Source organism: Balearica regulorum, chromosome 12 (genome assembly GCF_011004875.1).
Source record: "Balearica regulorum gibbericeps isolate bBalReg1 chromosome 12, bBalReg1.pri, whole genome shotgun sequence".
Classification (NCBI taxonomy): Eukaryota; Metazoa; Chordata; class Aves; order Gruiformes; family Gruidae; genus Balearica; species Balearica regulorum.
The window spans coordinates 3,914,727-3,941,869 of NC_046195.1; the positions used below are offsets into that span (position 1 = coordinate 3,914,727).

Consider the following 27,143-nt stretch of genomic DNA (forward strand, 5'->3'; position numbering starts at 1 on the left):
AGGCAGAACCTCTCTCAGGCACCCAGTGATCCAAACATCATGGAGTCTCCTGACCATCTAGCAGGCCAAACTGCTTAATCCACCAAGTGTGTCCTGCAAGACATATATGTATTTTTTAAGTCTTGTCCAGAACCTTCCCCAGCTCCTTCAGTCTGCCTTTTTGTTACAGGCTTCAAGAAGCAACATGCAGCTGCACAGCCACCACTCCCCTAAGTTCTATTGCACTTCTCTCTAGTTAGTAGGCATTGTGCAAGCTGCGACATCGCCTGTGACTTCATTTCTGTGATAAGACCTTGAGAACACATTGGGGTTGCCTTGCTCTCTGGAATACAGAGGCTGTTTCAGAGGTGTAAAGAGTTGTTCATCATGTCTGACTCATTCCCATTTCTTCCTTCAGGGACTTGCCATGGGGCTTTGACATGAATCTCATGTTGGTCACAAGATGACTCAGGAAATCCTGAGTCTCCCAAGACCAAAACGAATGCACACAGGGAAAGACCTGACATCTCTGGGTAATAAAAGAAATTAATCCTGGTAAAGACCCTCTGGAGCACTCTATCAGATTCTAGTAATTACAGATGCTCTGAAGTTCCCTGGATCTATATTGCCTGTAAAGCACCATTTTTTTCTACCTTTCTTCCTCAACGTCAAGGGAACCTCTCTCTAGCTATCATACAGCTAGATTTCCTCTGCCAGGGATCTGAACTTTGGCCAAACCTCCCTGTTGTGAAGATAACATACCCGCATAACCTTCTTAATTTCTTTTCCCTCTCTTTCATTTAAACATAGCAAGTTTTGTAAGAGTTTTCAACTAAAATTCCCAGAAAAACAGCAAATTCCTCATTGCTTTCTTGGGTAGAAGTGGCAAGAAAGGAAGTGGCAAACAGTTTAGAGCAAAATTTTCTTTCCCATTAGCGTTCACTGCCAGTCCTGTCCCCAACACATCAGCTAGGCATGTCCCTGCTGGGACAGCAAGCCGGCAGCAAGGGGTGAAGAGAACTGAAGGACAGATGAGTTCAGGATGAGCCATTAAGGAGGAAATGAACAATGATGTAGGATGGATGGGCTTTGATGAAAGTAAGAGTTGTCTGAGGCTTAAAGAAAGTATGTTGCAGAGCACAGATGAATTTCAGTTTATATTAGTCCTTTTCTTCCTGTGAATGCCTTTTCCAGGTCTGCTGTATTTCCAGCTTTACCCAAGCGAAGCTCCTGTACATTCATTCAGTTGAATGTTTGTGCCTAGCAGAGGATTGATTTGCTTCTCTGAGAATAGTTTATGGTTTTGGTTTTTGACCTCACTTCTCCTGTTTACAGCCTAGCCCTCAGAAAGGGTCTTTCTGTTTAATTCTGATGTCACTTTCCTGAGAGAAATGGCAGGCACCAAAGAAGGAACTGCCATTTCAGAAATAAGGAAGGCCCAGATCTTTTGTAACCCTGAACCTCAGCAGAAGGAGAAAGAAAAGGATAAAGTTAATGAGATGGGAGGAAGCATAAATTGGTTTTAGTGATGGATGATGCAGTTTGATAATAACTGATACCAAGGTAGAACTTAAACTTTTTTACAGGTAGCAGCAGAACCTGAGACTGGAAAAGACAAACAATACCCATAAAGAGAAGGATAAAGCAGGAACCTTACCTGAAACCGTGGGCAAAGGCAGAAAGATTCAAGAAGATCCTGGTTTTCTAAGATACAATCCAAGTCGTCTTGGTCACCAAAGCCAGGCTTTCGTGTAAACTTCTGAGCTCACAGCATCAAAGTAATTGCTTCAATAACAAAGTCACTTTGAAAGCACTTTAGAAAAACCATAGGTCAGTGCAAAAAAGCTGATGAAATGGCTGGACAATGCAGTTTCAAGAAGCATGGCATGCAGTGGACATGGGATCGCTTAGTCCCTCAAATACCTGTTTTAACTTTAAAGGCTTTAACAGGTAAGGAATAGCATTTCAAAACCAGCCTATCCGAGAGCAGCTTTGGACAGACAGTGATGCTGTTGCCCAGATGTTCAGGGACAGACATCAAGGAGGTCTCAAATACTATGGCCATGAGTTTAACATTAAAAAAAAAAAAAAAAACAAAAACAAAACAAAAAAAAACCAAAAAACCCCCAAATAGTAGCATGGCTTTACCCAGGACAGTCAGAGCATAGTTTTCAGTTACAATTGTTCCGAGTCCATCCCTGTGGCTGCCAGCAACTGAGTCAAATAGGTCCCTTCTTTATGGCATTTTTGCTCAGCTACTGAAGAGCGCTTGTAATCCTGTATAGGAAACAGCAAGAATCTTTTGGTGAAGATTTCATTACTGTTTGTGGATTTGTTGTTCTGGCTGTATTTATATATATTACTGAACAGTGTATTTTTCAGAACAGTCAAAAAATAGTGTCTGCAAAGCAAGGTAAATGATATGTTTTTGTTCCATTTGAAAGCTGCAGGAATTATTTTATTAGCAGAAAGGTGCTACAAGAAAGCAAAGCCATGTTAATCACAGTCTTACAATGCTGCAGATGGGGATTAGAATCCACTGTACAAACCCATCAGAAACCAAACTCCTTGCACGTACTTTAAAATGCTCAGTAAGGGAATACACCTAGTGTTCTTGATGGCTCACACAGCTTCTTAAAAACAGATGAAAAGCACACCTATGAAAGCAATAAGGAACCACGCAGCCCTATCTGAGGCATGCCATTTAATAAAACAACAGAACAAGCTAGAGACAACAGAGAAAAAAGGAAAACGTGGTATCATTTTTCCAAACCCAGTTGGGTGAGGGAAGAGATAGCTGCATGGAGCACTCTTCAGGGCATGGTAACACACCTTCCCTTGACTCCCTAGGACTTGCACCCCTTCCTTGGGATCCACACAGACTCATAAGCCTTGCAGGGATCAGCAAGCTTATCTTCCCTTGCCATCACAAAAGCTTAAAAGGGATGGACAGGAGCAGAGGTCAGATGCCAGGCTCAGTCCTGCTAAATACATTTCTGGCTGGAAGGGGAGGTAGGGAAATGGGCAGATCCCCAGGTCAAGTACTCACAGTGCTGAGATGCAATCTTCATCACAGCTGAATATGCAGCTCCTTCATCCTCTCTCTTTTTTCTTATTTTGATAGGCAGTGAAATAGTTAATGTTGTCTATATTTAAAATACGAGTACAAGGCATCTGACTTGGCAGGCACCAAGATGAACTGGGCAGGTCAGAGTTATTGTTTCAGATTCTGCAAGCACAGCCAGAGATCACCACGTCACTCTGCCTGGAAAATACAAATCAAACACACATCAGCCACCATACCATCCAGGGCTTCTCATTTACTCTTACTACTTTCTGTAGTTTAGATTTTGGGGAACAAAGCAGTGCCTATGACAGTAGTCTCCCTGTTCAAGCCTTCAACAGAAGGTCTCAAGTGCTGCACAAACACTAACGCTACCAGTATCACACCAAAAGAGGTGCAGGATACAGCCTCATTTTATACATGGGGAAAGTCAGATACATTTTGGGAGGTAGTGTGATTGCAGAACCGCGTGCATAGAACTCTATCACGGTCTAGCACTGCAGTAACTCAGCTAACGTCATTTCTGACCCAGACTTGGAAAAGACTTTATCAGAGTTACATAGTGAGCTGGTGTCAACGCTGGGACTTGTCCTGCTTCTGCTGTTTTTCAAGAGTCCAGCTGTCTGAGACAGACACCTTGAGTCTGGGCCCAGTTCTACAGCGGCCCTGTTCACAGCCTTGTTGTAGACTGAAACAGTCACAACTCCACCACGTCTAGCCATGTCCCATCCTACCCTAACACCCTCCTTGCTCAAAGGGAGCAGACAAAGAGCCATTGGAGCTGTCGGAGCCCATACTTCAGGTGGTGTCACCCCTCTGTGCTGAGAGCGCTCACAGGGAACACAGAGCAGAAAGGTGGAAGGAGGCTCGGGGCCCGTGGTCCCTGGAGAAGCAGCATGAGAGGTGGCACATCCATTTGAGCTGATGCTGAAGGTTTTATGGGAATCAGTTAATCTCAGATCTTAAACTGCTCCCTAGTGCACATCATAAGCAGGTTTTTTTTTTTCCTCCTCTCACTACCACCACAACAGGACAGGCTATGCTTTACCAAGATCACACAGTACTCAGAAGAATTAAAATATTGGTGAGCTAGGTTAATGATTTTCAAGGTCACAGGGGTCCAAGTCAAGGTCTACCCAGCTCTGGTATGGATATTTTACATAGTCTGCATCTAGTAACTTTTAAATACCAAACACACAAAATTGAGTTTGATACGGCACTGAAAAAAAGTGAAGTACATTTGGAAAATTAACCCATGTATCTTTATGGGTGAAAGGACAGAAAAGATAAAGCTTTTTCTACTATACAGACGACTTGAAATATGAAGAGTTGCCTGAGAAAAAGCCACAGAAAACAGCAGTCTCAGAGAATCAAATGCGAGACCAAATCTCAGGAAAGAATGATCCCAGCAATTAGCATTCTGTAAATGTGATTCTGTTCCTGCTAGGAACAAGTTCTAAGCACAAAAAGCCACTAAAACAGATGAACAGACTTGCAAGCAGTTATGTTTGCCCTCAAGTTGATAAGGAAGGGATCCTCCTATAGATTTACAACATGAGTGAGTAAAAGAGAAGTAGCTGAACGAATATACTTGGCTTCAAACAAACATTTGAAAAACTGAATCACAGAAGTCTGAATATAACATTAATTCACATCTCTTGACATAACATCACCAACATAGCTTGAGAACTGGCTAGAGAATTGTGAACAAGGAATAAAAATAGCAAATTACTGAGCAGGAAAAGGTACTTAGTGTGTTTAAAATGGATCATGGTAGTGCCATGTTAGAGTGGATCTCAAGACTTTCACAGTGATCTAGAAAAGACTATAACTGATGAAATTATCAGATGACACAGAAAGGCGTTTTGAATGAGGACAAGAAAATAATTTCAAGAGGTGCAGAAAATCAGAAACGGTAAAAAAAACCCCAACCCCTTGATCTATAAGCCACGAACCTAGTGAATCCTGGTTTCCTATAGATCATGTTTTTATTCCACTGTCACACTGCATCTCACTTGCTTTGTGCTATAAATCCCCTCACCCTTTCCCAGTTCCTTCCCATGTCTTCACACTTCTTTCTTTCCACAGGATTCTCTGTATTTCCACCCACATTCACCACCTGTTTTGGCTAGAGGAGACAGAGCAGATGCTGTGGCTGGTTTCAGAATTTATTCTCTGCCTGGTATATTCTATTGTATTCTTTACTTCGATCTGTTTATTTAACAAAACATTTTTATAGATAAGATTCCATCTTTTTGTCCAGTATGTTCTCTGTATGAGCTTTGGTTTGTGGACAGGGTAAGACCAGGGGTCTTATCAATTTGATATTTCCAAAAGGGAGAACACATTCTTTCCTCTAGTTAGTCACTGATTTTCAGAAAATTTGTGGAACGTAATACTTTATTCTATGTTTCTATCAAGTTGAAACAGTCCAACAAGTTCAAGAAGCAGTTAAGAGCAAGGTCAGTATAACATTAAGTGACGTTTGCCAGTATCATTGCATAAGGAAAGGAAAGCTCCTTGGTAAACACAGGAGGCAAAACTGCACCTACAACACTGCAACTGTGATCTTGGCAGAAAATTACCAGAAATTATCAAAGTGTGGGACTTGGAGGACAGACTTCTGAAGTAGGACTTAAAAGCACTGAACACCAGAGCTAGCTTCTCAGATACAGCCAATGTCCATTAGGATCCTCCTTTACACCTCGCAATCCTAGATCTGACTTGTACTCACTTTAGCTTCAGGCACAACACAGCGTAACCTCAGAACAACACAGCATCTGTGTGACACATGCAAGAATACAGAGGGTGGCAATATGCTCACCAGGGTGATTTCTTCTCTAGACAAGAGTCTTAACTTGTCTCCTACCTGCCTGAAGAAGATTTATCTGGCTTGAAGAACCAGTCTCAAAAAACACTATAACTAAAGTATTATACACAAGCTAAAGTTTATAGTTAAAAAGGGATACACTAGCTTCCCACTAGCCCAAACAGGGCTGGAGGGAAGGAGTTAAAGGATCTTTATCATCCCCTCCCTGTATTAGCACACAGTTGTATCACATAACCAACAGCACAGGTAGTTGCACAGCCCTGCCTTTGTGTTCTGGTTGCTAAAATCTGCAGGCTGCGAGCACTAAGTAGAGAGGGACTATTTAGCATTGATATACAGAGGAAGCTGGGGAATTAAGCAAGAAAAATTAAATTAAGCCAGGAAGAAGAAAACATAACCTGAGTGTTGGCCCAAAGCTTCCTGCCACCATGACGCAAGAGACTAGAAATCTTCGAGGAAGCAACGCTGTAGTGCAGAAGAGCTGCCAAGAGTGGCCACCAAGGGGAAGCAAGGGTGGCCGAAGGTGGGCACAACAGGGAAGGCCAAGGGAAAAGGCTGTGATTTGATGGTGGCAAGGCAAGCTGGACAAGGTGAGCTGTAGGAAAGAAGTGTTAATTAGAGACTGCTTAGAAACCTCCTCTGGCCCAGATGTTTCAAAGAGCAAAGTCTTGCCACACCGGTAATCCAGTTTTAATTCCTGCTGCAGTCCTGACAGCATTAACAGCCCTGACGAGGCCGGGCTCAGCGAGGATTCCTGCCAGGTCCTGTTAGCAACCCCGGCATTTTTCAGTGAGCACACGCTACCACCTAGCGCCGAGCGAGTTTGCTGCAGGAAGGGGAGTGAAAACGTGTGTTCCCCGAAGGGACTTTGGTCCTCGCAGCTCCAGGGCTCTCCCGGGCCAGGCGGTTCCCCTCGGTGCAGCCTGCCTGACTGCACTGACGTGGGAGGAGAAGCAGGTACAGGCTCACCGGGGATGGAGGGCTTTAATAGTTTGTGTGCTTGAACGGAGAAAAAAGCCCCTGTAATGTCTACAGCCCTAAAGATAAATGAAGGGACACTGATAAAAGGCAGCAGAGGTCCTTTTCTGTGCTCTGAAATCCTTTTCAGATCCCCCCCCAAGCACTGGGGACAGTCAATCCTGTTTCATCCACTGCCTGCGATGGACTGCAGGGAACACACTGAAAACGGTACGAGTTCTTAGACTCAGATGAGCTGTGCAAAATTGACCACGAGCCCTGTAAGCCTATGAGAGAAGTGGTTGACTGTCCCCTTTCCCTGTCTCATTCTCAACTTCTTGACAGCTGACCTGGGCTTAAATTAATTAAATTTATACCCTAATATTAACCCAAACAACTAATCTGGGGAACTATCGCTCTGTGTGGCTGTTGGCCTTGTAAGCAAATATGGCAAGACCATAAATTCTTATTAATTCTTTACATCGATCACGTTATTTAATAAAGTGTTTTTACAGATGAGGTTCTGTCTTTTTGTCCAGGTACTCTAGAATCAGCAAAATCAACAGCATACACATTGATTTATCTTTGCAGTTATACAAAGGCTTATACATTCCTCTCCAGGCAAGGAGATTAGCCAGTAACATTTTTTCAAACCCTGAAACTTCTGTTTGGACTCTCTTTAGACCATTTTTGTACTGGTAATTTTGATGATTGTGAAACATACACGCTGGCTTAACTACAGCAACCAGAAGGTTTTACTGGGCCACATCACTCTCATCTCGGACAAAATTAAAGCGTCGGCTTTGTTCTAGGCATACAAGCAGTGCCATAGAAATAATTGGAATTTAAGCACATACTCTATATTAAAAAGCAAATGCTCAACTGTTTTGCTGGATCAAGAGCTGTAAGTCTTAGTGATGCCATGGTTTCTATGACAACTAAGTGTGATATTACATGAAGGATTATGATTTAAAGGAACACTATTACATCTGCCCTTTGCAACTGATGCAGTCCTAGTTTATTCTGCACATACCTCCCGTACGAATCTGCTTGCCTTTGTACAAATCACTGAGCCCACGACCAGAAGGGGAAGGCCTCAGCAGACCAGGCTGAAAGCAAGTGGAGGACACTTGCTGTCAGCCCAGACTCCCTCCATTCAGAGCCCTGGTGCTGTTCCCTGCACCCACAACCTGTCCTTACAGGGTTGGCTCCACATCCTGTTGGAGACTCAGTGCCTGTGAAATTGCTAACAAAACTCTAGAATGAGCAGGTCTCACCTCCATGGTCTCCTTCCTCCATCCTAGCAGTGACGTCTGCTGGTTTGCTGCTCCTCTCAGCCCTGAAGACTGCAGGAACTCCACTCCTCCCTTGCTTTCTGATTAACTCATTCAGCTGCGAGCATGTTTGATCTCCTGGCAATGTCCTCCAGCTAGCTTCCATGGTCCTCAGTGATCTCTACAAATATAACCAGAAAGGCATTTTCATCCCTTGGGAGCAGGTGCCAAAAGCAAATACATACAACTTAGTACTAAAAGCTACCCCAGACTATCTAATTTGGAATACAGTAGGAAATACGCAAGAAGTAGTAAACTTCCGCTGTCCTTGGTGTAACAACAGCAGCCTACTTTTTAACTGAGAACTGTTAAACCCACAGCTGCAGTCCGTTCTCAGCTGCCCATATACTGCTGCCTACATTCATCTCTGCTAGTTGCAGCCATTTTGGGTAGGAAGATTGTCTTCTCTGTCTCACCATCTCATTTTCAGAGAGCAGGCTGGCTCTCGCACTGCTGTGCATTCAGGACACACTGATTCACCTGCTGCTTTTACAGGCAAATGAGCGCCAGTGTTGCAAATTTGTTCAATGGCCCTTTAAAGTACACGGCTGGCTTTGTAGCAAACAGCTCCCTTTAGATTAGGATAAATGCTTTGCCAGGGAGATTAGTGCCACTGCACTTGTGAAGACATGATATTCCTTACAAATAAAATCAGTGACTATAAATAGCCAGCACATCTTCCATCCTATGAGATTATGAGTTTCTTCCTTGCAAAACAGATGAGCTCACTGAGAGATAATTTTGTGATAGCCAGACAGCTTCAACATAAGATTGAGCCCATCATCATTAGCCCAATTAAAGCTCCTTTTTATACCAGTAAAATAACTGATGCACTGATAAACTGCCTCAGTTCATTGTTACTACAATATCCACAGCTGCTCTGAACACATCCATGTAATCGATATGGCCCACTAAAAGGTTTCTAAATGAGTTAACTCTTCCAGGAATCAGCCAGATTTCTGAGGCAGTGTTTGCTTATAAAATCTCGTGCTTTTTGTTCTGCGTTTCTTGTATTTACAGAGGCATTAAGTCCAATCAGGAGCTGATCACACACACTTGAGCAGAGCATAATATGAATATCGCATGCTATTATTGTAATAGAAGTTGAGTGAGGGAACCTGGCCTTGAGGCTACTTTTTCCATATTAAAAAAAAATAATAAAATTAATCTAACCTGCATCATCCTGACAGAACTAGGTTAGGGAGTGACTATGTGTGCAGTTACATTGGCAAAGCACAACATACCATGAGGGATGGGAGAAGGGTAGCCAAAGACAGTAAGCTCTTCCCCCAGTTCAGCAGCAGCCAAAACAGCATCTCCCAGAATGGCCTCAGTAACACAATCAAAACGCCCTATTTTGCCACTACGCTAAGCTGCAGGCCGTCATTTAACACAAGCCGGGTCTCTAGTGTCCATGTTCTTTTTCAGTGGCATTGCCCCTGCTCACTCTGCTGCAGGTGCAAACAACTGTAGAGCTCCTCAAGCAGCAAAGAACTGAATTCTTGTTTAAAGGGTGCAGCTAGCTACAGTCATCAGGCTCCTGCCCTGCTTTCTGGGATAGGTTAGAAACATTCCCAGGAGCCACACAAAATCTCTCTGAATGCCTAACTTTACTGCACGTCCAGGAGAAACAAATCTCCTAGGTCAGCCTCTCCCTGCCCTGCTTCAGGGGAAGGACTACGTGGAAGACAAGCCTGCACGCATTTCTCAGGGGGTTTTGAGCTTTTGTTGTTGGCTCCAATTAAAAACCCCATCGCCTTTTAAATGCTTTGTTAACCTTCCATGAGGCAAATGCTTGAACTTCAGACTTACTCATCCACAAGTCTCCTTTCTGAATCCAATGCTTGGATTTCATGTATGTCCTGCATTCTGGAGATGCAGGGGGTTTTAGCAGCTGCGGATACCCGTACAAAAGCAATCACTCCTCCTGATGCCTGTACCATTACATGGAGAACTTCACAGTGCAAAACGCAACTGCCAAGTCTCCTCTGAAAGTTAACTCCAGGCAGCCACATACCAAGCAGTAATGCTGGGTGCTATATATGCATTAGAGGAGCTACAGAGATATTTTTTCACACTTAAACGTAGTCATCACATGCTTATAGCCTATTATGGGGACTACACAGCGAATTCTTCTTGACCTAAATCACAGCTTTTCACCTGCTCATTGCTATCTGCTGCTGCTGTTGCCACTAGAAATGCAACAAGGTAACTCTGCATTTCCCACGCTGAAACACAAACCCCTAATGAGTTCATTTTGAATTACGCCTCAAAGACCAGAGATGGTAGTAGGATGCATAGCTTTAAATAACTTGTCAAAATCCTTTTGGGAGACAAAATAGAGTACATTTTTTGAGGGGTTCCCATCTGTCTGAATTTCTAATTCGTATTTTGCAGCTAAGACAGCTCAGATGGGATTTAGCTAAGAATACATATCCTGAAGCTGGGTTTCTGAAGTTTTCTTCACACCAGGATACCAGAACGGTACCTGCATAACAAAAGTCATAAGCCGCAGAGCTGCAGCTCAGGTCCAATGTCTCTTCTACCTTCATCAGATAAGAAGGGTCACCCAGATCCAGAGTGCTCCTGAACGGATCCTGCAGCAGTTCCTCAGTGCTGGGTACAGCTGCTGGGGAGCAGCTGGTGACAGGGATACAGCACTGAGCTTTTTGGACTGGCTCTCACTGGTCGTGCCTCTGGCCACCTTCGCAATCTGCCAGTCCTGTTGGTCCTGCTACAGCTGAGAGAGACTCAAGTCTGCAGCTACTACAGACCCAGCTCTCAGCTGGCCCAGTTAGTCAGCATCTGGTGGTTTTGGGGGGTTTTTGTTTGTTTTAAATCCCTTTGGAGGTTGTTTACAAAAACTTTGCAGTCCACCAGAAGCACGAGGATCACTTTGAAAGGGTGATGTCCCCAGAGGCAGTGAATTCTACATTGTTTCAGCTGCAGAACTCTGCCTTACAGTCCCCATCCAGAGAAAGAGCCAAAAGACAGCTACATCTTCTAAATAAAGACTTTGGGAGGCTGCATCACACTCTGATGTTTGGAAATTTCCAATGGACCACATCAGTCATGAGAAACGGCTTTTAAATTCAACCTTTCATCAAGAAGTAGAACCTTATCTGTGACGGGGACAGCATCTTCTTGTTTCAAAAAACACACATCTGTCAGAATCCTTTTGGCTCCTATTACAACATATATAGCCTAAAAATAATTCCGTGTTTCCTGTTATTTCAGATAGTTTGCTCTGTGTGCCTGGCAGCATTTTGCAGTTTCACTGTTTCCCCAAGACTGTCAATCAGTTTCCTCTTGTTTGCGTGGGTTTTTCACACACCACACAGAAGAGAAAAATATTTAAAAAAAAAAAAAAGGAAAATGTGATGATAATCCAATTAAAGCAGCTGGGTGCAGGGGGGATGTGTAGTACCAAGAACTCCTCTAACTTTTTTTTCCAAAAGTGATTGCATTTCAAATTTACTATCTCTATTTAGCTGTAGAAGACAGTCTCTTTCTGTAACAAAAAGTTAAGAGCACAAGTTCTGAGACTATCACTGTCTGGGGCAATTTCAAAATCAGCTGAGGAAACACAATTTCATCTCTATTAAGTGATGCATAGATACATTGATTAAATGAGCAAAAGAAGTCAGTGATCAACAGAACTTCTGCTTAGTACTTACATTTGTAGAAATGTAGTTGGGTAACGTTATTCTTTTTAGAATAAAAAGAAGCATGTACTTATCAAGGCAAGGAACCTAGAACTTCTGGGTTTTTTTTCTCATAATAATTGGTAGCTAGTTCTACTAATTACAGATCTTTAGTTCTACTTTCGTTGGTTTAATCAGTTGTAGGCTCACTACTCATCAGTCCCCAAAGGTACGATGTGCACCCTTCCAAAGAGGGGCACCTACTTTCAACTCTTCTCTCCCACCAGCGCAAGATGCTCCTTCTAGACACCAGTCTAATCCAACAGGCTGCATCCAAGAGCTGAGCCACAGGAAGCTCCATAGCACTTCCGTGAGAGCAATTATGGAGAAATTACCTCGATAAACTCCTTGCTGCTAATATTTGTCACCATTTACAGAAAAGCTTGCCTCAAAAAAGACACTATCCAGCACATGTAGAGCTTCTATCTAGATAGGGATGGAGCTCATAGTATTTTCTGTGACTTTTGTATCCGTGAGCAGACTTTATGTTTAATACAAACAGCTTGCTTCAACACACTTACTCATCAGCAAGTGCCATCTGCATCACATTTGCTGTTCATCCTAAGCCAGGGGAAAGCAACAGGAACAAGAAGGAAAGAGCACTGCATTGCATTCACCAAACAAGGACATCCTACCACCTTGATTCACCTCCCCTGGGCAGCAGACCAGGGAAGGGTTAGGAGGAGGATCTCTCAGCCCCAGATACAGTTAATCCTAAAGAGCTGACCAGAAGATGGCGTGAGAGGAACAGTTTTCAAAAAAAATCACCAGCTGTGGCCTGCTGACTGCAGCTGAGTCAGCCATAGCCAGAACCTCTCTCCCAGCCACTCAGTAGCTCCCAGGAAGCTGAAGCTGGCCTTGAAAGCCAGGGAGGTGCCCCTTCAACGGGAGACACGGGCAGACAGTGGATTTAGCTCATTAATTAAAGGATTTTTTTTGTTCTCCAAATCCAGTTTGGTCTGGAAATGTGACACGTTCTGAAAAATCTGTAAAACCTGAGTACAAAAAGGAAATAACATATGAAAATCTTTTGGAGGAGGAACAGACAAAATAAGTCTTAATATTCTTAAGACGTCATGGTTGGTTCTCAGAAGGCTGTACAAACACCATGCTCTTTGGCAGGTATCTCCACACAAGAAGTCAGTGACAATCGGGTAAACCTAGAACATTCTTATCAAATCACTGCACCTACTAGGGGTCGGTATTCACGCAGCGGAGAGTAAAAATCTGGACCTTCAAGGATAATCCCTTATGAGTTGCTACAGAAGAGTTGTTCTCTTCTCCTACCAAGCTGATGTGTTAGTTCATGCAATCCATCTTGAACTAAACTGAACTATAAAGTTCAAAGAGTACTACTTCTAGACAACTGCATCTAGAAATCTTTTTTCCTGAGGTTCATACAGCCTTCATCTGTTTGCCAATATTTGCTTCGGCTCAGACTTATGTGGACCAGGGAATTAATTTTGTATGGTAGCCACATAGAGTCATGGTGAAGAGTTTTACCATCTGAGCGCAGCACAGGACACAGTTTGATGTACAGCTTCCAGTGCAGCTCCATTGGCAATGGTTACAATTTCATGTTGTAAAAGGAAAATATGTTCACATTAACCTTCCGAAGCTAATCTATTCCATTTGATTAAACTGCCACATTTTCACAGGGGAAAAACTCACTGTTTGGAGAAGCAGCGATAGAAATTATCCATGACTTCTTCCCTCTTTTAATATTCCATTTATTTCACTTTTCCTAACCCATCTTCAACTAGGCACCCTGGAAACTGTTCAAATCTGCCCTGATCAACCCTACGTCCCAATCTTATATATTTTAACACATTAAATGCTCAAAATAAAAAAGGCTTTATATTAATGCTCCACGTTAGCTGTTAAACTTGGATCTTCAACATCACCTACTTCAGTTAGTTACTCAACCTCCAGCAGCACTTCTACCCCTTCTGGGCCCTTTATCCAAATGCCTCAGTGTTAGTCACAGCCCAGACCCTTGTACTCACTAGCACTTGGTTGTCCACATGAACGCTGGGGACCACACAAGTGAAAGGGTGCCCAGCTCCGTGGAGGAACAAGTCCAACAACCACTGGAAGCTCCCTCCTCTGCACTGGCTGCATTGGGTCATTCTCAACCCATCTGACACTTTGGGATGATGCTTCCTGATCGCATGTCCTGGAACGTCCTGCTCTGACTAACTTTGCAAGGGTACCTTTGGGTGTCTTGGAAGCTAGGCAGAGCCGCTTATCTTCCAAAGGAGATTATATGACAAGTAAGGCACTGTTACAGACTATGTTTTCCTCTGTACATCAGATGTTGGCTTTCGTACACTCATAATCAAGCCATCTGCTTCTTGGCAGACTGCTACAATGCTCTTCACATTTGTTTGATATTAACCTTTTACATTACTGACTTAGCTGCCAATTTACTACTGCTTTTTTTGCAGAATGTGGTAAGAAACATTTGGAACACACCCTGACCTAAGTATGTACCATTTCAAGTATTTTTTGGCAGTACTACCTGACCAAAACAGTCTGCAAATATCCCTGTCTTCCTCCATAAGGAAACCCTTCTAACAGACATGTATTTGTAGCATGGGGCCCCTAAATAGCAGAGATGAGATGGGAGACTCATGGTAAAGACTTTTCAATCACACACTAGCAAACAGCTAAAAAAAAAAAAAAATAATCTCTGAACACACAAGGTAGGTAATCAGTGGGAGAAAAAAGCCCATGATCAGCTGTGAGCTACAGAGGAGGAACAAAGACCATGAAGACAGACCGAAAACAGTCTCCAGATAGGTTTTTCTGAAGAAGTTCAGAACTCCATCCATATCAGCAGGCACCTAAGCACCTTTAAAGCACTGGCTCAGAGTCTCTCAGTGGCTCACCACAATCAGCCTGTGGTGGTTTTTGGCCAGTTCTTAGTCATGAGGTTTTTCCCCCATGACTCTGATTTTGCTGCTCAGTGGTTGTCATTAATACTTCATAGCTGTGTTGGCCGCTGGCCATTTCCCATGCCATCCTCTTCTGGCACTCTCCCCAATAAATCTTGAAAGTATTGCAAGGCAGGGGTGGGAGACAATCCTGCATAGACTCAGCTGTGGAGCTTTTTTATTGTCTGCATAGAAAAGGCAGCAGGGACAGAGTTTCATGGTTTGCAAGCTCACTAAAGCATGCAGCATGCCTCAGGGAGACAGCTGGCTATGTCTCCACCGATTTTTGCCCTTTGACAGCTCCCCTCCTGTAAGTCATGGAGAAACAGCTGGCTGGGAGGCAGCTATGAATATTTGACAAGGGAAGCAAACACCAAGGCATGCTGAATAGCACCTGCCTCTAAGTTCAGCAAAACAGAAGTACCAATGCACCCTCCAGCTGAGCAAACACAAGTTCCAGAGACCTGAGAACTAATACAATGTATTAATGCTGCAGTGAAAGTTCTCTAGCATAGCTGATAATCTTGTCAGCTTATTTGAGTGTGAAAGCATTTCATTTCCTAACAAACAGGAGCTGATTTCAACTCCAGGTATCCCCTGTATAGCACCTCTCTGCCACAAGAGCGCATCCTTGTAGTTTGCACTGCGCACATCCCCTCTTACTGCAGTGTCAAGGTAACAATACCTTAAATCCAGATTTGTCTTGTGCCAACTGCCTTTATCACAGCCTTTGATAGGTACTTATTGGAAAATGCTTAGTTTGGTATTAGATCTGGTTTATAGCATACCAAATCAAGGGGATGGTGACAACATGCCTTTTAACTACATTTAAGATAGGTATTTTGTCTTTGTGCACTAACAAAACATTGCCGAATATCTACAAAAACTTTCTCCAAAGCAATATTGTAGCTCTTGCTGGCCAACTTGCTTTTGTTTCCTTACCATAGTAGCCTTTCCCCTATCATGCTAACAACAAAGGAAAAACCACCCTCACAGTTTAACTCGCAATCCCCTATCAGGTGTTGGGTATGTCTTAGTTGATACTGTGAAAGAGTTATTTTGTAAATTAATCTTCTCAGCAGATGATCTCAAAGCATGTCTCTAGGGGTAGGAACCTAAGTGAATATAAATAACACAGTATCTGAAGTATACACTTGATATTACGCATTCTCATAAAACCAAGACTTTGAGCCTCATGTGTAAACTAGGCAAAGGGAAAGGTGATGGAAACAGAAACCTCCTCAGGTTCCCCTTTCTAAAAGAAGCTGTTCCATCCATTTGTGGATTTTGCCTTTCCCAGCTGTCCTTGTTTAGTCCCGCTCTTGCCCAGCATAGCTGGGTACAGAGTCAGGAATCTAAAGAGAATGATGATCCAAGTGTTTCCTACTTTGGCCAAAGAATATTCTCACTGAAACCCTATCAATTAACAGGAGCAACATGGCTGATCCCCAGACAGGCTATTTCATTGCCACAGGCATCTTTCTGAAACTTTATGCTGCCTTCCCAGAAACCACTCCCTCTGGGAATGATTTGTACTTTACAGAAGTAGATGCATCACTGCTGGTATTTGCACAATTTCTCAATCACAGCTACCCTTCAAAGAAGCCAGTATAAACCCCCAGTAATCACATTTAAGACACAAAGGCTCTACAGATTATATACGTATTCCCAATAATTTTTCATGGGCTGACGATATTTGCAGTGTTTTGATTTACAGCCACACTGCACTGTTAGACTATTTGTAAGGTCTGACAACCTGATACTTTGGGAGACTGACTGGTCTAGAAGATGTTCCAAAGAGACAGGGACCCAGACAGCTGGATTATTTTCCCACCTTGGTCACAGGCCCTGCACGTGGGACCTCTGGGACTTCGCACCAGCCACACGAGGTCAAGCAAGTCACGCAGCCTGCTGGTGCCTCCCTTTCATTGTCATCTGTCTCACTTATTTAGACTGCCAGCTCTGCAGAACAAGGGCTGCCTCTTACAATAAATACATTCAGGATCACAGGTGTGGTTTCTAGGCACAACTGCAGTACAACAGAAAACGTGAAAGCCCAGCTGAGCTACTCTGCAAGACTGTCCACAGCATTAGGCTGATGAGGCCCAGGAAGTACTGTCAGAAGGACATGACAAGGGCAGAATTCATGACCAGTAAGATTGCTTATCTGAATGTCTAAAAGCAAATGAGAAAGCACATTACAGTTATTAAATTCACTTAAGAAGAGACAGACAACTAACATGTGACACACTGTTGTGGATGAAGGACAGACAGTGTAGTCACTGAAATTATCTAACTAATAATACTGGAGGCTGATCTAGGGAATGATCCAGTCCCTCAATGACCTCAAAGGATTTTTGTTTTCAACTTCTTAAGGAAGGAAGGAAAATTTCTTGCAGAAGAAAGGAGGACTAACACAGGGAGATAATTTTGGTTAAGTGGATATATATCAGAGAAAAATACTTACTGTGATAAGGAGTGATTATAAACATGGAACAGTCTGGGACGTGAAAACAGAGGCAGGACATTGGTGCGGAGTGGTGGCATTCCTGCTAGCAAGCAGACAAACAATACCTTCTTGATAAAAAAGGAAAATAGGGCAACAGAGAACAGCACTTTTTAAAAAACCCACTAACTCTGACCCCCCTCTTATAGGCTGCAGAAGCCAATACTAGGAAATACGAACAAGAGTCTGATCCCAAAAACAGATAGGTATAAATATGTCCCAAACCTCACACAAGTAGCTGATTCATAACAGTCCTGGGCAGGCAAGGACTAGTCACCAGAAAAGAAAGTTAGACCTGAATATAAGGCTGGGCTTGGGACGGAGAACACATTAGGGCAGCAAGCCTTAGGCAGGCCTGGAAAGGCCCAGGTGTAGTAGGTTTAATGAATTTTTGAATTGAACATCTCAGTTTGAAAACTATGAAACTGTGACCTTTCATACATCAGCTGCCAGATTCTCCATCAGTAAAACAGGCAAAGCAGCCAGTGGAGGATGACAGGATACTTGATTTGAAAGGTCTGATTATCAAAAGGAAGATTTAATGCATCTCAGCAATTAAGATACAGCTGCTACAGCCGTACCTGTCAGTTACTGGGTTTGGACTTTTAGGAATTTTCTTCCACTTGGAAACCTTTCTGTACTAGAAGGGAACAAAATATCTGCCAAGACCTCAGAGACCCTCCCACCATGGGTTCATTAAGTGCAGCCCTAAGACACGTTCAAGTAACAACCTTGGAACAAGGAGCATTGTGTCTGACATTATTTTCCCTGAACATTTCCCCCGCGCCCGGGTTTATTCAGTCCTTGTTCTTCTTCCTTCTCTATTTCTCTGATCTCTTTTCTCCTGCCCTATCTCACCATTCCCTTCCACAGTCTTAACTATAGTATTATCACAAAAAGGAGATGTGTGATATGAATGTTAATCACCAGTCATCAATATAACTAAGCCTAACCTCATTACACAGTGCTGTACACTGCCTGCTGAACAACCATATACTCCCAAATACTGCTTTTCTATTACACAGTAAAATAACAGGCTATCTCCCAAATTTGGTGCTCTTTGTAGTTTTACTGTTTACTGCAGAATAAACTCTGAGAGTAACTTATTCACACAGCAACTTCAATGAGCTAAAAAACAAACCAAAGTGCCCAAGCACCTATAGAAGAAATAAAGTCATAGAGTTCTTGGGCTTCTGTTTGACTGTTTTGAGTCTGGTCTCTCAGTGCTGTGACACTACAAATATTAGACAAAGTTACTATTCTTTACTTTTATCTCACTTAACTAACCCGTTATATATCTAAGGTCAAAGTTAATCCAAAGCAACTTCTGGCTGTATGCCTGAATAAGCACTCTCAAAATGGAGAGAAAAGTTTGCAACAGCACTGAAGTTGATCCCTTTGTTTTAAAGAAAGCTTCCCTACTACAAGAAAATACAAAGCAGCAGAGTTATGTTCTCCCAGCATTATGACAAGCATTTCTTACCATCTTTTTTCAAGAATTTCAGGCAATAGATCAAATCCTGCTTTCAGGCATATGTGGTTAGCTGTGGATCAAATTCTTCACAGGTTAAAACACAGCTATGACAATCATGTCAATGGGTCTGTGCTTAAATCTGTATTTAGAAGTCTGAATGTAGGCGAAATTGCTTGCAAAATACTGCCTTAGCTTTCCCATACTCGTAATAAGCTGAAGTATAGTCTGCTATGCTATTTTCCACAATTTCTGGCTGAATCACTTGTAAGGTATATTGCCCAGTCTACAGTGCTCTCCCTGTAGGAGAAAGCGGCATCCAGAGGAACAAGTTTCATCTTTCTCAATATCCTCTTCTCTGCTCCAGACAGATCTGGAAAAAGGCTGACCAGTTCCACTCACCTTCTGCAATATTGCTCTATGACGTGATGGTTGGTACTTGCATCAAAATCTCACTCAAGCCTCCCTCCAAGGAGCTGAGGACCTGCATTTGTTCACCATGCCCATTTGTAAGCAAAGACAGACACCCAGAAACAGGCAAGCAAAAGACACTGGCACATGAGAGAGGGACCACTGCAACCTGTTCCTTGGTCTTGGCATCGTGCACCACCATTCTGTTGCTACAACAAAATTTGGTTTTATACACGCTGCTAAGAAACTTTCAGCTGGCCCGAACACTGGACAGTGGAACTGGCACAGACTTTGACAGTGACGTTACCAGTGGAAATGTCAGCTGGAAATGGTTCCTGGTTTTCTAAACGTCAGTGCTGGGGAGGGAAACTGAGGACTTCACTTTTGAATATTTTGTGCCTGGTTAAACGGACAGAACGAAGAGATAAAGCATCAGGTTTTTCCCAGTGCCACTACTGACCCACAGGTAGCAGCCAGATACCCAGCGCTGGTGATTCCAGGGGCTTTCCCTTGGCAGAAAGGCTCTGTCACAGCACTTTCCTGAGCTTCTGTGCATGGGGAAGCCCTTGGTGTCTGCCGGCAGCAGCTCTGAGACACAAGTTTGGAGAGCTTCATGTCAACTGTCACCTTCCTGCTTTCCCGGTTTCTAGGAGAACCAAGACAAATAACTTGTGGATCTAGGTCCTCCATTGCCAAACAACACAGAAGGACAGAATTTGTCCTCCTTGCCTAGGCTACCCTCTACAGGTGATTGCTGTTGGTATCTTTTATACCCAGGTGGATAAGGAATGACCAGGTAGCAGTGCGAGCTCAAAACCTAGCTGTTTTTTTCTTGCCAGCCAGGTTTAAGAGACTGTCCAGTCCTCTTCTGGCTCCTAGAGCAGGTGATTAAAACAGACAGCAAGCAATGAGTCATACCACTAACAGCAGGATTGTGTTAATTATTTACCAGTCTCTGGGGTCTCTGTGCTGCTTGGAAACAGCCTCCATCTCCCATCAATCATTTAACACGTACCAGTTCAGTGCAGTTACATATGGCTCAGAGCACGGATCTTGTGCGGAAGAATCTCTCACTTAGTGCTCTTTTTGTGCAGCCTCCTCCCAAGTCTCACGTACCTTCCCCAGCCTCATAACTTCTTGGCAACGGTTCAGCTCTTTTTCACTTTAAAAATTAATTTAGTGTTCACAAAAGGTGCCAGACTGTCAGCACTCAAAACTGCAGCCTGATGTTTGCCCACGGAGCAGGTACTGCCCAAGCAACAGGAAACTATGCTGTGTGGCACTGACATACGTGATGATGCATCTCAGGCCTTTTTATGAGGGGCAGTCTTTAGAGATCAGGTAGTTACACTTACAAACTAATTCATTTCTCATCTTCTAGCCGAGAACATGCTAGGTCCAGCCATACCGAGTTGGACTAAATATCCCTCTGGCCCTAGTGTGGCTGCCTCTCACAGTGACTACACCAGATACACAGGGAAGAAAGCAAGGAGGAAAGTACTAGCCCCAGATAGCCTTCCACAGATTGCAGCTCAGAGACTTCCTAGTTGAGGCATTTAGTGGTGCCTAGGTAGCATGAATGTCTCTTCCACAAATTTCTTCATGGAAATCTTTGGCATCTGCAATCCCACAGCAGTAATTCCACAGTTTATCTACACGTTGCAATAACCTCACATTCTTTTCCCTGTTTTGAACCTCCCACATGCTGCTAGACCAGAGAAGATACCGATTCTTTCTTGTTTCCTCATCTGCTGTTGACCTACCATGAGATAAAGGGCAAAATATAGCATCTCTGCAACTCTGCTTTACCCGGTACAGACGAGAAATAAAAACAAGTAGGCTTCTCTAAGGGATGTCTAGACACCTCTGGATGAAGAACTCTGCAACATACATTGTTGCTATGAGGTCGATGACTGTTACGAGCCTAACAGATAGGCAACCACAAGGTCATTATATGGTAACTTTTGGGTCACAGCTAATCTGGAACAAAACACACCCTTAGAAATAGGCCTAGAGCTCTTTTCTGATCCTCCGTACTGATCCAAAAGAGTAACTGCTAATGCAACAGTGCTACTGCACCACGATCCTCCCTCTGACAAATAGCTAAAACCCCTCGTGTCACCATTCAGCGTTTCTGGAGGGAGGGCGTACACTGAATATTTGCAAGCAGTGCAAGGTGGAAAGGAGTTAGAAATAGTCAAAATTAAAGACAGCTGGAGAAAAAATTCTATTAAATATTTCCCAAACACAAACAAGGTTTCCTGTGAAATGTTCTAAGTTTTCATTGCAAACCACAGTTGTTTAAAGTAAACATGTAAAATTTGAGAGTGTTTCCCCTCTCCATTTTTGACAGAAATATGACTGCATTAATAGAAAACTTTTTTCCCTAAAAAATTAAGTAAATCTTTGGCAAAATCAATCTTTACTGAAACAACTCAACCAATTGCTCTTAAAAACCTTTAACAAATGGAAATGCTAACAGGTGACAAGAGAGAGAAATGAAAATTTTAGCAGTAAGACGACTCAGTGGGCTAAAAAGAAGATAGAAAATTAATTACGGCAGATAGAAAGAAATCAGAAGAATTTTTAAAGACAAAATTCTATAGGAGAATTTATGTCAGCCACTGGGTTTCAAAGTTACATGTCTGAGCACCTTGGCATTGATTTACGTATATAAGTTAAGTAGCTGTTGCTCTTTCTCCTGATGCAATTCCAAATTGCTTAGGTTCACTGAAAAGATTATTGGTGGTTTTATCTAGCCAGATCAGAGGAAACGGACAGCAAGTATATTTATACTTCAGGGCTTTGGACAAAGCCAGAGTGCTTTGGTCTGTATGAGAACCAGGGAATAAGTATTTTGTAGATGATGACTTCTGAAGAGTTGTCTCAAGAGACAAACATGCAATACTCAGTGTTTCATGACCACAGCAAGCCTCAACAGCTATTTCCTTAACTCACTTCTACAACAAAACACAGCAATATGCTTCAGGCAATGCCATGGATTGGTATTTGCCTAGACTCAGTGTATTAACCCTGGCTTAAGCACTAGCACGTTACTACTTGTGCCAATTTCATATCCAAATATTTTAAAGAATCCTTGGGATTCTGGTCTCTATCTTCTGGAATACGTGACGAAAAGATAATATTTCTTCTGGTAGCTCTGGCGTATTTCTCCACGCTACCAATCACGGCAGGAACTTTCAGTTGTCTCCCAGACTTTTTCACAACTTATTTATGTGCAGCTATTCTTAAGTCAATGCATTCCTCATGATTACACAGGAGACAGCCTGGCAAATATACTATATGAAGTAATCAGTTGCAGTAACTGTGCTCTTAATGTAACATGACAGCCCTTCACTCAGCGACTTTGCAATAGAAGCCCTGGTATTTAGAACTCTTATTTTTATTTTGAGCTTACACAGTAAGAGATTAAGACTGAATTGTCCTCAGGCAAAATGAGCACAAAGTCTACATGCAACTGTAGCGTATAAAACTCTGTGTGGCTTTTCCTCTGGGTGAACTGGGAACGACACCTCCCTAGCCAATGGAGTCCAGCTTGGGCAAGATCAAATCTCTCATGATTTTGCCCAACTTTAAGTTATAAATATCCAGAGTACTCAGATGGCATCTTTGATACAGCATTCACGAGACAGTAGTCAAGGAGCTGTCAGACTGTTTGCTTGAGATGACAGTAACTAGTGAGAAGTATTTTCCATATGCAGATACTTTCTAAGAGGACCTAAATCACATTTCAAGTATAGAAGACAGGTGCATGTCACTCCTCAACGTTCCATGCATAAGAAACAAATTCCTGCTGTGAATCAGACCAGCCTGGTCTGGATTCTGACTCTTCAGTCAGGAGGAGACAATAAAGCCTCACTTCTACCCACTTTCCTTCCCCTCAGTAAACCACTTCTACTCTTCGCAGTAAGAGCCAACATACCATATATTCTTTGATGCTGTTAGCTGGGCTCATTATTTATACACACTAACTGTTTGTGAATATCCTAGCATGAAGAAAACACAGGAATACAATTTACTTTAAGAAGCCTCTGGAACTTCTACTTTAGACTGTCACCTCTATCTAAATCTGAACACTTAGATTCAAGTTTACATACAGGACAGAAACAAAGGAGGTAGCAACATACTCATGCTACAGATGGAGAACTGAGGTATAAAAATTGACAAGATTTCCCACGGGCACACACAATGACAGTGGCAAAGTCAGGGACCAGTTTCAGTTTCCTGGTTCTCAATCCAGTAACTTAAGGATAACCATCTTTTCCTTTCTTTTTTTTTTTTTTAATAATTATTTTTTTAAAACTATGAACACAAAAAGCTTTACTGACTTGGAACCAAAAATATACCACCTTGCTCCACGTGCAAAAAAGATCAATTATGACCTATGTTCTTCTATTATGTAGAAAATACATGTGTAGATATCTATGAACAAAAGCAAAATACTAAAGTAATTGAAAGAGAGAAATGAATCACATTGCACTGAATACCTGTGATAAGTGCAAGATTTGAATGCAAAAGAAAACACCTTGCCATATGAGGCTCAAATTGAGCTGCATCTGCAGTTTAGTCAATGAGCTTCATGTTACCTCCAGGAAAATTCACGCTGCACTTTCATTCCACATCGTTTCTTCAGGGCAACAGCAGAGTGACAATATCCATTATCATCATTATGCTTATTCACAGCTCTTTACATGCACCTGGCCCAATCCCACAGGACTGCCCCTGAATCAGCACACTGTTAATTTTTTACAGATACAGAAACCTATAGAAGAAGTTTCTGAACCGGGCACAGCAACCTCCCTTGCTGCTGGGTCAGCATTGGTTTCATGGGGTACGTGCATCCTGCAGACTAAGGTGCAGTGCAGTTTTCTCAGCTAGCTTCCCATGAGTTAGCTTTGGTCCCCGCAGCAGTACAGAACCCTATATAAGCTGGAAGCCACCTAAGGAGCTCTGCACTGCCAGACTGCAGCCCTACCACAACCCTCAGGAGTGCACCAAAAGCCAGCCCCAGGATAGGCCTACGGGGTAGGTCTATTTTGGCATCCAGAATAGACCATCCCCAAAGCTGGGAGAGAACTGAACTGGACCACAAAGCTTTGGCTGTACCTGAGCTGAAGCTTGGCTTCTCAGTGGTTATTGTTGCCCCTTTGGTTCCTTAGAAGCTGCTCCCCAAAAGCTGCCCCCTATTCAGTGCTGTTCCTGCTGGCTGCTCACTTTGTCACCAACCATTCAACACTTACATCCGGTTTGATGTTCCCCTGAGGGGAGACCGTTCTCTTTCCATGCCTTGCTCAGGCACCTCTGTGCTCTCCTGCGGACCTGCGTAACAGGCTGCAGAGCAGTCTGCCCTGTAAGCACACCTGTATCTACAATCTTTAAGTGATCTCATGCCTGTACACTGTCACTCAGTTTCTCTAGCACCATGCAAGAAGTGAATTCAGCAGACTTTTTAAAATTGCATTCCACGGTTTGCTATCTTACATGAGTTTATCTTTACATCAGCATGAGAGTATTTGCTTGACTGACAGCTGAACTGAAATTCATGCATTGCCATTTTTTAGGCTGCAGCAATGTTATGAAAACCATGAATATTAATACACCTTATATAATCAGTGTCCGTGGACCAACTCACTTTTATGACTCATCTATGACACTATTTAAGCATTCTAAAGAGTGGGAAGATAGTATTGCATTGAACAATGCACAGATGGCCTACTTCACATAGGAAAGAAATTAGTATTTTCATACTTCGTGACAGGAGTTTGAAATTCAGTGAAGCATTGTAACAGATAAGCTAGAACTGCTGACATTTGCAAGCAGTTAAATGGTTCAGTAACTAACACTGCAGGCATAAACTCAGGCTGACAAAACAGTTTCTCTCTGGTTTATTGGGAGGTTAATACAGGATGGATTGTGATGATAATGGTCTTCAGGTTCAGCCCTTTATTGAAAGGTCACAGCCACAAGTACAAATATACTATAGACCCCATGCATTGCCAGCAATGCTGCAATTTAGCAGCAATGGTAATTACAATTGTCGCATATCTACAAGTGGAAGTAGAGGTCACAGGTGAGTAAAAAAAACAGTGTCTCATGAGGTCTTTCTGAGCATGCTTTTTTTTTGTTCTTTCATAAGCCAGGCTTAAAACGAGAACAGAATGCAGCCAGGCAAGCTTATGCATGGTGCACAGGAGGATGTTTTTAATTTTGTTTTGGTTTTTTTTTTTGGTTTTTTTTTAGTAAAACATACCTTAGAAATATTAGCTATGAGTATTATTCAAGCCTTTGCCTACCTAAAGTATTGAAGAGAATGTTTCTTTGCCATACTTGGAAGAGAATCTCACAAGAGCCAAGAGAAAGAAAAATATTTAACTCTTCTCCAAAGAAAAGGAAAAAAATCTTGTTCCAATCACCAAGTACATACACTTCATTAAATCTCTCTCTTAACTCTTCCACTCAGAAATTTAAACAAAAAGCATTTATTTTAATAAATGTTATATATAGTGTACACGTAATGAACACCACATGGAGGTAAAGATCTGCTTTCCCAATGGGTTCTATTGATTCTGCTGGCAAAGACCAGCGGAAAAGGCAAGGTGAGACCTGGGAAACTTGGACCTTTGATTTTGAATCCTTTGATTCAGATGGATTCTGAAGTGTCATAGAAATTGCTACTGATAGATCATTCCCCTTTAGTCAGTTCTGAAATGCATGACCGGGTTATAAACTACACCACTTAGATAAACTGACTGTTGCTGTGTATTACACTTAGTCAGATCATCACTTTTATTTCAAAAGTAGTTGCTCAGACTAGGAATCTGGGAGAGAAAGATTAAATATCTGCTCTAAAAACACGAAGGTCTTGAACTCAAATTTCCCATGTCTGAAAATTAATGTCTTGATTACTGTTTGCTTTTACAATAATTTCCATCTTGTGCCTGAGAAGTCTCTGACGGATTTTGACCAAACTGGGACATTTCCAGTAAGACAGAGGCATAGAGTCAGTATTTTCCAATGAGAAAATTTTCATCAAAACATTCACAGCCAGCTCTCCTTTTAATATGATGTGTTCAGTTAATGATCTCAGGGTCAAGCTTCTCTTGTAACTCTAGAAGCAAAGCCTAGTTGAAAGGCCCAGCCACACTCAGACTGCATTACCATCATTTCTTTCCACAGCCACAGTTTTGCAGCTGTGTCCAGAGAGGGGCTTGAGAAGATCCTAGGCCCAAGGCAGGTCCTGGAGACAGGCTGCTTCGAGGGACCGAGGCAGAAGCATCCTGACATCACAGATGTTTAGGCACAAGGGCAAAGGCTAACTGTGCCCCCAACTTCTCTCCCAGTGTTGGCTCCAATACAAAAAAAGCAACAGGGCAACAGCCATACCACAGGCCCACTCAACGAACACAAGGTTTCATATTTATCTTGAAGAAACACAAAAATGAACACATCCATTCTCTTACCAATCCTCTGATGTAGAAATCTTCATTCAACTAGCAGGACACACGGAAGGAGGAACATCACAAAAGCATATAAGAGGGTACAGCACTGTATTAGCGCACAAACCTTCTACAGTCTCCAAGACCCACATGCTAAAAAGTCCCCAAGGAAAACGAGCAAGAAAGATTCCTGCTCATAACAGCGATGTGTAGCTTCTGCCCAGCAACAAGGGAGAATTCATCTCAGACAACTGCCCAGTTTAGTTTGTACACCTAGGTGCCTACTCAGCTCTACACCTTCTCGGCAACATAAATGAGAAGGCTGGATGTTTGAAGATGTCATGCTGTCATGCTAAGTGCTGTAATGACACTGGCAGAGTACTAAGATGGAAAGGAAAGGAAGACATAACAACCGCAGGAATGCAGACTACAAGGCAGGAAAGCTGGGGGAAGAGGAAAGCATATAGCCAAAGCAATATCAAAAGTTTGTTAGG

The 27,143-nt window shown here is 42.6% G+C and overlaps 1 long non-coding RNA gene across 1 annotated transcript in view; it reads right to left on the reverse strand.

Moving 5' to 3' along the window:
* The window catches only part of LOC142603467 (uncharacterized), a 99,801-nt gene that overhangs the window by 1,576 nt on the left and 71,082 nt on the right, over positions 1–27,143 (reverse strand). Inside the window, exons 4-5 of the long non-coding RNA XR_012837397.1 lie at positions 3,029–3,244; positions 1,637–1,781 (exon numbers count right to left, since the gene is read on the reverse strand). This is a non-coding gene — a long non-coding RNA (uncharacterized LOC142603467). The remainder of the gene's footprint in view (positions 1–1,636; positions 1,782–3,028; positions 3,245–27,143) is intronic.